Source organism: Mobula hypostoma, chromosome X2 (genome assembly GCF_963921235.1).
Source record: "Mobula hypostoma chromosome X2, sMobHyp1.1, whole genome shotgun sequence".
NCBI lineage: Eukaryota > Metazoa > Chordata > Chondrichthyes > Myliobatiformes > Myliobatidae > Mobula > Mobula hypostoma.
In genome coordinates this window covers 46,970,217-46,983,338 of record NC_086129.1, presented here as the reverse complement: position 1 = coordinate 46,983,338, position 13,122 = coordinate 46,970,217, and the positions used below count along the sequence as shown (strand labels likewise).

The window sequence follows — 13,122 nt, the reverse complement described above, 5'->3', positions numbered from 1 at the left end:
AAAGATCCTATCATTTCCGCCTCCACCACCGTCGCCGGCAGCCCATTCCACGCACTCACCACTCTCTGCGTAAAAAAACTTACCCCTGACATCTCTGTATCTACTTCCAAGGACCTTAAAACTGTGCCCCCTCGTGCTAGCCATTTCAGCCCTGGGGAAAAAGCCTCTGACTATTCGCATGATCAATGCCTCTCATCATATACACCTCTATCAGGTCACCTCTCATCCTCCATCGCTCCAAGGAGAAAAGGCCGAGTTCACTCAACCTATTCTCAAAAGGACATGCTCCCCATTCCAGGCAACATCCTTGTAAATCAATATGTAAAAGGTATCAGCTTGTTCTATTTATGGTGAGCATGATTCTACCAGATTGTCATAAAAAAAATCACACGAGTTCATCGTTGTTCTGGAAGGAAAATTCACTGTCCTTATCTGGTTTGGGTAAAGTAGTCTCCAAATGCACAGCAATATGGTTGACTCTTTTATATAAATAGACTGGAAAACATCTATTATGGGCTATCATAACTATTATATTAATACAGAAAATAGATGAAACTGGACAGGCCAGTAAGGATGCACCTATGCATGGAACTTGGAAACAATTTAGCTGTCATGCTACTGCAAGTAAGTTTTTCAGTGCACCGATGCATGCATGTACTTGTACATATAATAATGAACTTGACTCTGACTTTGACTATGGCAATATTGCTAACCTCAATTGGTAAATAAATTGGGATATCTGACCTACAGTAAGAGTCTGATGCTGTCTTCCCTGACATAACATTACAGAGTTTCCATCCCAAAAAATCTGCAGATATTCTAAAATGAAATTAAAACAGAACAGTAAGTCAGGATAAACAGAGGTAATATTTCACAATGTAGAACTTCCATCAAAATCCACAGAATAGAAGATCTCAGCTGAAGTAATGATTTTGACCTAAAAGTTTGATTCTGTTTCTCTTTCAACCTGAAAGTCAATGGGTACATCCTGCCCCACCGTCAGCGAAGACCTTCCAGATTTGGTGCTACAGTGATAGACATGTGGCATGGAATGATCCTGGAAGCTATCAACGTTGGTTCCATGGCATCAGGTCAAACATAGGCTGAATACAAAATGCAATGTGGCAACAAACTGTGGGTCAAGTAGTACCTGTAGGAGGAAAGGAATTATTGATGTTTCCAGTTGAAATCCTGCATCTGGTCCTGTTAGACAGATGACTTGTAAACTAAGTTTTTCTCCATAGCTCGATACATGTGACAATAATACATTAATACCATGTCATAAATAGATGGGTCATACAAGAAATGAAGACTCCTGTGCAATTACTTACCTACAATGAGTTGACCCATCGTAGGCAAGTGAAAGCTTCAAACTAGGGTTCTAATTCTGTGATCCTCACCAGATTCAGAAAAGCTGAACTAAACGTAAACCATAGGCAGTGCTATACAAAGCAAATGTTTCTTGGCTTCCTGAAGCCAACCATGTAAGCAGTATGGAATTACTTACAAGAATACTTGTTAGCAGTGCCTTTAGATGTGAAAGATTAGCACTATAATGCTTGTTTTGATTTAAATAACATTATATTTTACCAGTGTCCAATAGTGCAAAGTGACTGCACCTCAAAGAGTGTTTAGTTCTTTACCCTACTTTGAGATATCCAGCTGCAAAATGCATGTTTTTCTCTTCCTTCTTTGGCTTTTCATTTTCTTCAATTTTACTCTTTACTTCATGTGATGTTTTCTTTTTGATAACAATCTGAACAAGATGTCTGTATACAAGGTCAAGTGATCTGGCAGTGGTAGAGTACATTGAGTTGGACTGAACCTGGAAACTCTCAAATTATAAGTGATCAAAGGTGAGTTTATCCATTTTCTCTTGACATTCAATGGTATTTCATTTCCCTGTACTCCACCGTCAAACCTTCAGGAGTAGAAATTAATTTGGATACTTCATTTATAGTAATATAACAGGCTATTACAGTTTTATCATTTTGTGTTTAGATCTTAGAAGCTGGAGTTGAGTGAATCAGTAAGTGGGTACCATGCAGTAAAGTGACTCAACTCCCGACACCTTAAAGACTTTCCACCAACAATAGGGCACATGACTATAGTGTGATGGAATACTTTCCACTTAGCTGGATGAGTGTAGCTACAACAGCTCTCAAGCAGCTTCTCACAGTCCGAGACAATTGATTGGTTCACCATTCACCACCCCCACCCCCCCAATCATTCCTTCCACCAGCAGTGCTGCTGACTGCGATGTGCATAATCTACAAAATGCCTTACAGTTACTCACCTGAGCTACTTCAGCAACACCTCCCTAAACGACAATGTCTATAAGCAAGAACGTGGACTTCCAGAGGTTGGAAAATCTACCCCTGCACACCATCCTGACCTGAAAACACATCATCGCTCCTTCATCATTACTGGGTCTAAGACTTGAAACTCCATTCTTTACTAGAATAACTAGAATTTTAGAAAGCAGCTCACTACTATCTTCAAAAGGAAATTAGAACTGAGTAAGATGCTCAGTGACCACTTTACTCGGTACCTCCTGTACCTGATAAAGTGGCCACTGTGTGTATGTTCATGGTCTTCTGCTGCTGTAGCCCGTCCACTTCAAGGTCCGACACGTTGCACATTCAGAGTAGCTCTTCTGCACACCACTGTTGTAATACGTGGTTATTTGAGAATCAGAATCAGAATCAAGTTTCATATCACCAGCATACATTGTGAAATTTGCTGACTTTGCAGCAGCAGTACAATGCAATACGTGATAATAGCTACTGTCACCTTCCTGTCAGCTTGAATCAGTCTGGCCATTCTCCTCTGACCTCTCTCATTAACAAGGTGTTTTTGCCGACAGAACTGCTGCTCACTGAATGATTTTTTTTTGTCTTTTGCGCCATTCTCTGTAAACTCTAGAAACTGTTGTGTGTGAAAATCTCAGGAGATCAGCGGTTTCTGAGATACTCAAACCACCCTGTCTGGCACCAACAAGCATTCCATGGTCAAAGTCACTTAGATCGTATTTCTTCCCCATTCTGATGTCTGGTCTGAACAACAACTGAACCTCTTGACCATGTCTATATGCTTTTATGCATTGAGTTGCTGCCACATGATTGGCTGATTAGATATTTGTGTTAACGAGCAGGAGTGCAGGTGTACCTAATAATGTGGCCACTCGGTGTATTTGCTGGCTTTGTTCTGATAAAGAGTCATCAATCCAAAACATTATCTCTTTTTTCCTTTCCCACCTGACCAGGGGAGTGTTTCCAGAATTCCCTATTCTTAGTTCTGATCAACCATCAATTCTTCTCAAGTCACATACGTATGATTCCGATCTGGAAGTATACCAACATTCCTTCATTGGAGCTGGATTAAGAGCTTGAAATTACTTTTCTAACAGCACACTAATAACACAGCTAATCACCAGTGCCTGCTATTTGAAGTGTTATGATACCAATGATTTCTTGGACATGGGGCTGTTATTACAAACACGTGTAGTGAAGGATTAGTGTTGGTGCTGTACAACTGCTCAGCAAAAGGAGGTGGAAGATGCTCCTTCTGTCTGATAGCCTGCAGGGCACCCTTGGGCAAGGTGTAGTACCTGTTTAGCCTCCCAATCAGGGTCAACGTGAAGCCATAGTTTGCAGGTGGTGGACTGTTTTACAAGCAGATTCTACAACTGGAATTTATGGTTGTAAAGTTAAAAACGCTGGGCAGATGAATCTGCTGATCAATGGCCAGGGTAACCTGTCCAGTATGGACACTGCAACTGAAGAAGGCAACAGGAAACCACTTCAGTATTCCTCCCTTATACAATCATGAACTCAAATCAACTATGATCTCAGCTCAGAGATATGAATGGAGCCTTCACTGAAGGAGCCTCATCCAGTAGAGGATCTCATGCGCCGCAGGTGAACCTCGACCGTTATCCAGCGACTGTCAGCAGATTAAAAGCAAAGAAGATCAGACTAGCAACCTGGAATGTAAGAACCCTTAACCAACCTGGTAAACTAGACAACATCAAACAAGAAATGGAAAGATTAAAATCAACATCTTGGGGATGTGCAAGATGAGGTGGAAAGGAGCTGGTAAAACAAGCTCAGAGGGATATTCCATCATTTACTCAGGAGGAGAAATACATGAAAAAGGTGTTGGAATTATGTTAAGTGAAGAACATGCAAAACCAGTAAAAGGCTATTGGACAATATCAGATCGACTGTTACTTGTGAAACTACATGCAAAACCTTTTGACATTAACATCGTCCAAGTTTATGCCCCAATAGCAGACAGCAGTGAAGAAAGCATCGATCAATTTTATGACGAACTAGAAACAGCATTAAGACAATGTGAGCTCAGAAAATACCATTATTCAAGGTGACTTCAATGCAAAAGTCGGCAAGACCGGGGACGAGGACAATATTGGGCATTACGGCATAGGTGAGAGAAATGAGAGAGGTGAACGACTAGCTACATGGGTCACAGAAAAAGATTATATAATTGGTAATACCGTCTTCGAGCAACACCCAAGAAAACTATGGACATGGAGGAGCCCAGCGGATAACACCAGAAACCAGATTGATTTTGTGCTTATAAGGAGAAGGTATAGAAATGCTCTGAAATCATGCAAAACATATCCGGGTGCAGACTGCTACAATAATCAGCCTGATGTACCTGAGACTCAGAAAGCTTAAAAGACCAAGAGCAGAGCCAAAGCTGAATCTGGGACTTTTGAGAAAAAAACAGTGACATCAAAAATGAATTCCAAATAACAGTGAAGATCAAATTTGAGGCTCTACAAAACATCACTATTATAGTACAGCAATGGGAAAACCTCAGAGACAGCATAACACAAGCAGCTCAAGAGGTGATTCCCAAACAACAGAAAAAGCTAAAAAGAAATGGATGACAGAAGAAATTCTGAATCTTATGGAACAAAGAAGAAAATGTAAGGAAAACGAAAAAGCCCACGTATCCTTGCATGCACAGATAACAAGGAAGCAAAAGAAAAGAATGTGGCAAAGTACCAGAAGATCTTTTAAAGACAGTACTCATTGCACTGCCAAAGAAACCAGGTGCAACAGAGTGTGGACAACACAGAACAGTTAGTTTAATGAGCCGCCACCTCACAAAAATCCTACTTAGAATCATCATGCTCAGAATAAGAAACAAGATTAAACCAGAGATCAGTGAAGAACAGTTCGGCTTTGTCGAAGGCAAGGGAACATCAAACGCCACTTATATTATCGAAAGATCAATAGAAGTACAACAAGACCTATACTTCTGTTTCATTGACTACACAAAAGCCTTTGACACAGTGAAACACCAAGTCATCATGAAAATGCTTAAAGATATTAATATTGATGGAAAAGTTCTAAGGATGATCAGGAATCTCTACTGGCAACAAAGTGCAGCCTTACGGATAGACAACAAGATTGGTGAATATCAGCCAATAAAGCGAGGAGTCAGACAGGGTTGTGTTCTGTCACCAGACCTGTTCTCCCTGTACAGTGAAAACATCATGAGAACCATACAAGATCTACCTGGAATAAGTATAGGAGGATACAATATCAACAGCCTCCGCTATGCAGATGATACAGTACTGATAGCAAACAGTGAAGTAAATTTACAGAAACTAGTACCTACCATTAACACAGAAAGCCAACGACTTGGCCTAACCTTAAACAAAAAGAAAACTGAAGTAATGGTAATATCAAAGAAACCTGATATCCCAAACTGTAGGATCATATTGGGAAATGAAATCCTGAAACAAGTTCACAACTTCAAGTACGTTGGATCATCTGATGGCAAATGCGAAACAGACATAAAAGCAAGAATAGCCATGGCAAGAACAGCATTTACAGAAATGAGAAACATTCTAACGAACAAGAAAATAGCAATTGACATCCGCCTTAGAACTGTCAGCTGCTACATTCTTCCTATATTGATGTGTGGCTGCGAGTCATGGACCGTCACAAATGCAATGGGAAAAAGAATCAATGCAGCAGAGATATGGTTCCTCAGAAGAATGCTATGTATATCATATGCGGACAGAATAAGCAAAGAAATCAAAACATACATTACTTAAAAAAATCAGAAAACAGCAATTAAAATTCTTTGGACACATCATGCGAAGAGAGACATTAGAACATAGAAACATAGAAACATAGAAAATAGGTGCAGGAGTAGGCCATTCGGCCCTTCGAGCCTGCACCGCCATTCAGTATGATCATGGCTGATCATCCAACTCAGAACCCTGCACCAGCCTTCTCTCCATACCCCCTGATCCCTTTAACCACAAGGGCCATATCTAACTCCCTCTTAAATATAGCCAATGAACTGGCCTCAACTATTTCCTGTGGCAGAGAATTCCACAGATTCACCACTCTCTGTGTGAAGAAGTTTTACCTCATCTCGGTCCTAAAAGGCTTCCCCTTTATCCTCAAACTGTGACCACTAGTTACAGCTGGAAAGCTGGAAGGAAAAAGAAGCAGAGGCAGACGGAGAATGAAAATGATGGATAGAATAATATCATGGTTAGAAACAGGGGAGGCAACAACTACAATTCAGAGGGTCAGGGACCATGATGGATGGAGAGACATGATGGCCCAGGCTGAACGGCAAGGCACCTGATGTAGTGAAGGAGATGTAACAATCAGTCATGTCATCCTTCACTAATGGCTTTGGAGAATGTTAGCGGTACTGAAATATGGGCACCAGTGGGCTGGAAAGTGGATAGTGGGTAGGATTTAGTACAGTGATGAAGTGATGGATGTCTAAGAGAGAGGAAGTAAACATGGTCACCAAGAGTCACTCTTTGGAATAAATTGCCTGGCATCATTCCAAAAGGGAATTACACCACTTCATGTGATCAAATGCTAAAATCATTTGCATTGTTGTCACATTGGGAAGTATCCATTTGAATGTCCAGAATAATCCAAAATAACCCGTTAGTGGTTATCACTACATTATTTTCCATCCCAAGCACATTCTCAAAATCTGAAAAAACATACCATGCAATTAAACTTCTAGCCCCATTCTCAGGGGCATAAAATTCTGACCATATCCCAAGAGAGCATTAAAATAACCTACGTACTATGCATCACATGACTGAAAATTTCCACTACTCCTGAAACAGAGATATGACATATAGGTTGCAAAGTATTTAAAGTCATCTTTAAAACCATGCTCAGTTTTTGTTCATCTCAGTGCTGGGGGTGCATTGTGGAAAATATCAGGAGATATTCCTACATCTGCTTCTTTGTGTAGGTCAGCTGAGGAGTGTGTATACTATTACTATTTTATTCCTTAGAATGATAGAATTATAGAAAGTGGCATTACAACGCAAAGTGCCCATGCCAGCCAAGGGTCACTTACTATATATACTCTTGGTCTGCAGAAGCCTTATCTCACCTATAATTGTGTTGAGTGCTTCCACCTCCACTCCTCCTCTAACCAGTGAGTTCCACCTGATAGAGTCAGTGAAAGAAAGATTCAGGAGAATTTTGCTTGGAATTTCCTTTCCTCCAGAGATGCAGAGGCATGGGGGCATTATCTGGGCAATGATGGTGGGCAATGAGGAACAGAAGCTTTACCCACTTTATATGCAGGATATTCAACTCTGGTTCCCCACCAGGTCCTTCAATGCCACACACTCACAGAACATGCAACAGTATACAGCACAATACATACTTTTTGGCCTACAATATTGTGCTGCCCTGTTAACATACTCTAAAACAATGCAACCTTTCCCTTCCTCATAGCCCTCAATTTTTCTATCATCCATGTTCCTATTTAAGAGGTTCTTAAATGTCCCTAATGTATCTGCCTCTACCACTACCCCGGCAGGGCATTCTACACACCCACCTCTCTCTGTAGCTAAAACCTACCTCTGACACCTCCCTATAATCTTCTCCAATCACTTTAAATTATGCCACCTTATATTAGCCACTTTCGCCCTTGGAAAAAGTCTCTGGCTTTCCACTCTATCTATGCCTCTTATCATCTTACACACCTCCATCAAGTCACCTCTCATTTCTCTTCATTCCAAAGAGAAAAGCCCTAAATCGCTCATTCTATCCTCATAAGATATGCTCTCTAATCCAAGCAACATCCTGATAAATCTCCTCTGCACCCTCTCTGAAGCTACCATATCCTTCCTATAATGAGGTGACCAGAACTGAACACAATATTCCAACGGTGGTCTCTTGTCCTCTCTCAATGCTTGAACCATGTACAAATGTTCCACTGTGCGTCAACTTGGGCATTCCGTGCTCTCAGTGAAAATGGCTGTGTAAATATGCATACCTGCTCCACAAATTAATGTTTTGACTGATAAACCCTGTGATGACTATATTCGCATTTCCACCAAAATTCAGTTCAAAAGTGTGAGCTAAGACCAGTCTGCCAAGTAGGCATATTTTATCAACATTACATTTACTGAGTAGCTGTTTTCACCCTGTAATTACTCCCTAGAACTTTCTATTAGAACAATGGAAGATTGAACCTTTTATGACCCTCATATGGTTTCCTGACTCAAAGTGGTTAGGGATCCTATCAGATTTTTTTAAAATATTGTGGTCTATGGTTCGTAAAAACATTAACAATTTCCTCTCATAAAATTCACAGAATGATTAATTCAGATCTTTACCTTGATAGTACCTTCTTTTGTTTCCTAACAAATTCCGATTTCAAGTGAATCTGTTCAACCATTCCTGTTAAACCCTGCTAAGAATTCTTAGAAATGAGATTTTGCCTTCTTTTCATGATTTAATCACGTGCTGTGAACAGTTGATAAAATTTGGTAAAATATGTTAAAATTTGTGTGAGGAAGATTTGTAAGCATTAAAATATGGTGTTACCATGGGTAGTGTGTGTAGAGGCTCTCAGCTGGCATGATAGAGGGGATGTGGAGAGGATGTTTCTTGTAGTGGGGGAGTCTAGGCCCAGGGGGCACAGCCTCAGAACAGAGGGATGTCCTTTCGAACAGAGATGAGGAGGAATTCCTTCAGCCAGAGGGTGGTGAATCTGTGGAATTCATCCCCACAGGCCAAGTAATTCTGATAATTACTGAACAGGCCAGATGCTGAATCTAAGACATCTCTTTTGGTAGAACACATGGACATACGATGCTTGTACCACCACATTAGATGCACAGGAAGTTGATAAAGTATTAAAAAAAGACTGACTGAAGTAAAGAATTATTTTAGTCATCTGCAGTGCAATCACTACGCTGCAGTCAATATTTTATGTAATCTACAGTGTAGTACAGAGAGCACTGAACATAGAACAGGACAGCACAGAAACAGACCCTTTGGCCCACTGAACTAATTAGTGAATAAATACTTAACTAGACTAATCCCTTCTGTCCACACACTGTCCATATCCCTCCATTCTCTGTGCATTCACCGGCATAGGTGAGAGTCTCTTAAACATCTCTATCATATTTGCCTCCACCACCATCCCTATCAGTACGTTCCAGGCACCCACCACTCTCTGTGTGAAAACCTTGCCCTGCGCATCTCCCTTGAACTTGCACTCTCCCACCTTAAATGGAAAGGTCAACATACAGTGGTCATGGAGAGGATGTTTCTATTAATGTGAGAGTCTAGGACCGGACGGCACAGCCTCAGAAGAGAAGGATGTCACTTTAGAACAGACATGAGGATGAATTTCTTTAGCCAGAGGGTGGTGAAACTGTGGAATCATTGCCACAGACGGCTGTGGAGGCCATGACCTTGGTTATGGGGGGAATGCAGGGAAATAAGATTGAGCGGGATAATAAATCAGTCATGATGGAATGGCAGGGCAGACTCAATGGGCCAAATGCCTCAATTCTGCTCCTATGTCTTTTGGTCGTGGTCTTATGGTCTTTATGCCCCACTGAATGCTGGGTAAGTTGAAAAACTTAACTCTAGCTCCGTTAAGGCTGCCACAGAGGAGAGCGAAAAGATGAGGAAGGAAAGCTGGCCAGTGCGGCTACCTGACCATACAAACCAGTGCCTGATTGAGCTCCTTGATATGCCCGGCAGGTGCTACAGCACCTTGCATTGAGGTGCATAACAGAGAGCTTCTGTGAAGATTTTGTTTGCATACTGAACATTAAAGAATAACACACACAAAATGCTGGAGGAACTCAGCAGGCCACGTAGCATCTATGGAAAACAAGTAGTTGATGTACAGGATCGAGACCCTTTGGCAGGACTGGAGAAAAAAAGCTGAGGAGTAAATTTAAAAGGTAGGAGGAGGGGAGAGAGAAACACAAGGTGATAAGTGAAACCTGAAGGGAGGAGGGGTGAAGTAAAGAACTGGGAAGTTGATTGGTGAAGGAGATACAGGGCTGGAGAAGGGGGAGTCTGATAGGAGAGGCCATGGGAGAAAGAAAAGGGGTAGGAGCACCGGAGGGAGGCGATGGGCAGGCAAGGAGTTAAGGTGAGAGAGGGAAAAGGAGATGGGGAATAGTGAAGGGGGGTGGTGAAGTTCGAGAAATTGTTGTTTCTACCATCAGGTTGGAGGCTACCCAGACAGAATATAGGGTGTTGTTCCTCCAATCTAAGTGTGGCCTCATCACGACAGTAGAGGAGGACATGGACTGACATATCAGAATGGGAATGGGAAGTGGAATTAAAATAGGTGGCCACTGGGAGATCCCGCATTTTCTGGTGGAAAGAGTGTAGGTTTTCAGTGAAACAGTCTCCCAATCTATGTTGGGTCTCATCGATATACAGGAGGCCACACCGGGAGCACCAGACACAGTAGATGACTCCAACAGACTCACAGGTGAAGTGCTACTTCACCTGGAAGGACTGTTTAGGGCACTGAATGGCCATGAGGGAAGAGGTGTAGCACTCGTTCCGCTTGCAAGGATAAGTGCCAGGAGCGAGGTCAGTGGGGCAAGACGAAAGGACAGGGGAGTCGCATAGGGAGCGATCCCTGTGGAAAGCAGAAAGTCGGGGGGCGGGAAGGGAAAGATGTGCTTGGTGGTGGGAAAAATGACAGTGACACAGATTGTGAGTGATACATTAAGACATGTTTCTTTGTCAATTTGGGCTGAAAGATTACTCCTTATGTTTGTGTTTTATATATGAAGGCTGTAGAATGCACCTTTAGGCACCAATGTAGTTCAGTAATTGTGGAAAGGGCACTGGACTTTCAATCATTTGCCAAAAGCCTAATAACTACAGTTTAACAACACTGCCCACTTTGGTCACTTTACACTAAAATCAACTTTGTTTTTGTTTGTGTTCTAATTGTGTTTTCTGGTAAAAATCATGTATAGTTTATGTTTAATTTGTGTTTTTTTTTCTTGTGAATACTCTTATCTAATGCTGTCTGCCTGTAAGGCTGCTGCAAGTCCATTTTTCCTTGTGCATGGACTTGTGAAAAGGACAATGAACTGGACTTTGGGAACGTGCTAATCTCACTCACTGCATTACCACCTCTGGGCAAACATCTGCTGCTCCAAGGGGAATCATGTCTGGTATCTTGCTGAAAGCTACTTGCCTTGGAAGGGATGTGAGAATGGTTTTAAACTGTTAAGCTAGCTTTAATATGTGATTTGTGCATAAAAATTTTGAGCAACTTCCTCCAATTTCCAAGCCTCTGTTTCCGTGCTACTGCTTTCATCAGACCGGAAGGCATAGGAGCAGAATTAGATCATTCAATCATGGCTGATTTATTATTCCTCCCAATCCCATTCTCCTGCCTTCTTTCTGTAACCTTTGACACACAGATTAATCAAGAACCTATTAACCTCCCCCTTAAGTATACACAAAGAAATGAACTGCACAGCTGTCAGAATTCCAGATTCACTACCCTCTAGCAAAAGAAACTTTTCTTCATCTCTGTTCTAAATTGACATCATTCAATTCTAAGCCTGTGCTCTCTGGTCCTAGACTCCCCCCACTATGGGAAACATCCTCTCCACATCCACCCTATCCAGACCTTTCAATATTCGATAAGTTTTAATGAGATCTCTCCTCATTCTTCTGAGCACCAACAAGTACAGGTACAGAGCCATCAAATACTCCTTAGTCTTTATGTTAACCCTTTCATTCCTAGGATCATTCTTGTGACCCTCCTCTGGATGCTCTCCAATGCCAGCACACCCTTTATTAGATAAAGGGCCCAAAACTGTTCACAATGTTCCAAGTGTGATCTGACCCATGCCTTATAAAACCTCAATATTACATCCTTGATTTTGTATTCTAGTTCTCTCGATTAATCCTTAGTCCTTACGGACTCTCTAGACTCTCTGCACCACTGATTTTTGAATTTTCTCCCCATTGACAAATTTGTGCATGCCTTTATTCCTTCTCCCATAGTGCATGATCATACACTACTCAACACACTATTCCATTTGCCACTTCTTTGCCCATTCCTCCAACCTGTCTAAGTCCTTCTGCAGACACCCTGTTTCATCAGCTCTTCCTGCCCCTCCATCTATCCTCATATCACCAGCAAACTTGGCAACAAAGCCATCAATTCCATCATCCAAATCATTGACATATAACGTAAAAAGAATCAGTCCCAAAACAGACCCCTGTGGAACACTATTAGTCACCGGCAGCCAACCAAAAAAAGGATCCCTTTATTCCTATTTTCGTCTCCTGCCAATCAGCCACTGCTTTATCCATGTCAGACTCTTCCCTGTAATACCATGGGCTCATAGCTTGTTAAGCAGCCTCATGTGTGGCATCTTGTCAAAGGCTTCAGAAAATCCAAGTACACAACATCAACCAATTCTCCTTTGTCTCTCTTGCTTGTTATTTCTTCAACAAATTCCAACAGATTTGTCAGGCAAGATTTTCCTTTGAGGAAACCATGCTGACTTTGGCCTATTTTATCATGTGTCTCCAAGTACCCCGAGACCTCATCCTTAACAATGGACTCCGACATCTTCCCAACCACTGAGGTCAGACTAACTGGCCTATAATTTCTTTTCTTCTGCCTCCCTCCCTTCTTATAGAGTGGAGTGATATTTGCAATTTTCTAGTCCTACGGAACCACTCCAGAATCTAGTGATTGTTGAAAGATCATTACTAGTGCCTCCACAATCTCTTCAGCCACCTCTTTCAGAACCCTGGGGTGTAGCCCATCTGCTTCAGGTGGCTTATC

At 41.7% G+C, this 13,122-nt stretch overlaps 1 protein-coding gene across 6 annotated transcripts in view; it reads right to left on the bottom strand.

Moving 5' to 3' along the window:
- LOC134340712 (NF-kappa-B inhibitor delta-like) overlaps positions 1–13,122 on the bottom strand; it is a 261,763-nt gene that overhangs the window by 137,443 nt on the left and 111,198 nt on the right. The window lies entirely within an intron of this gene.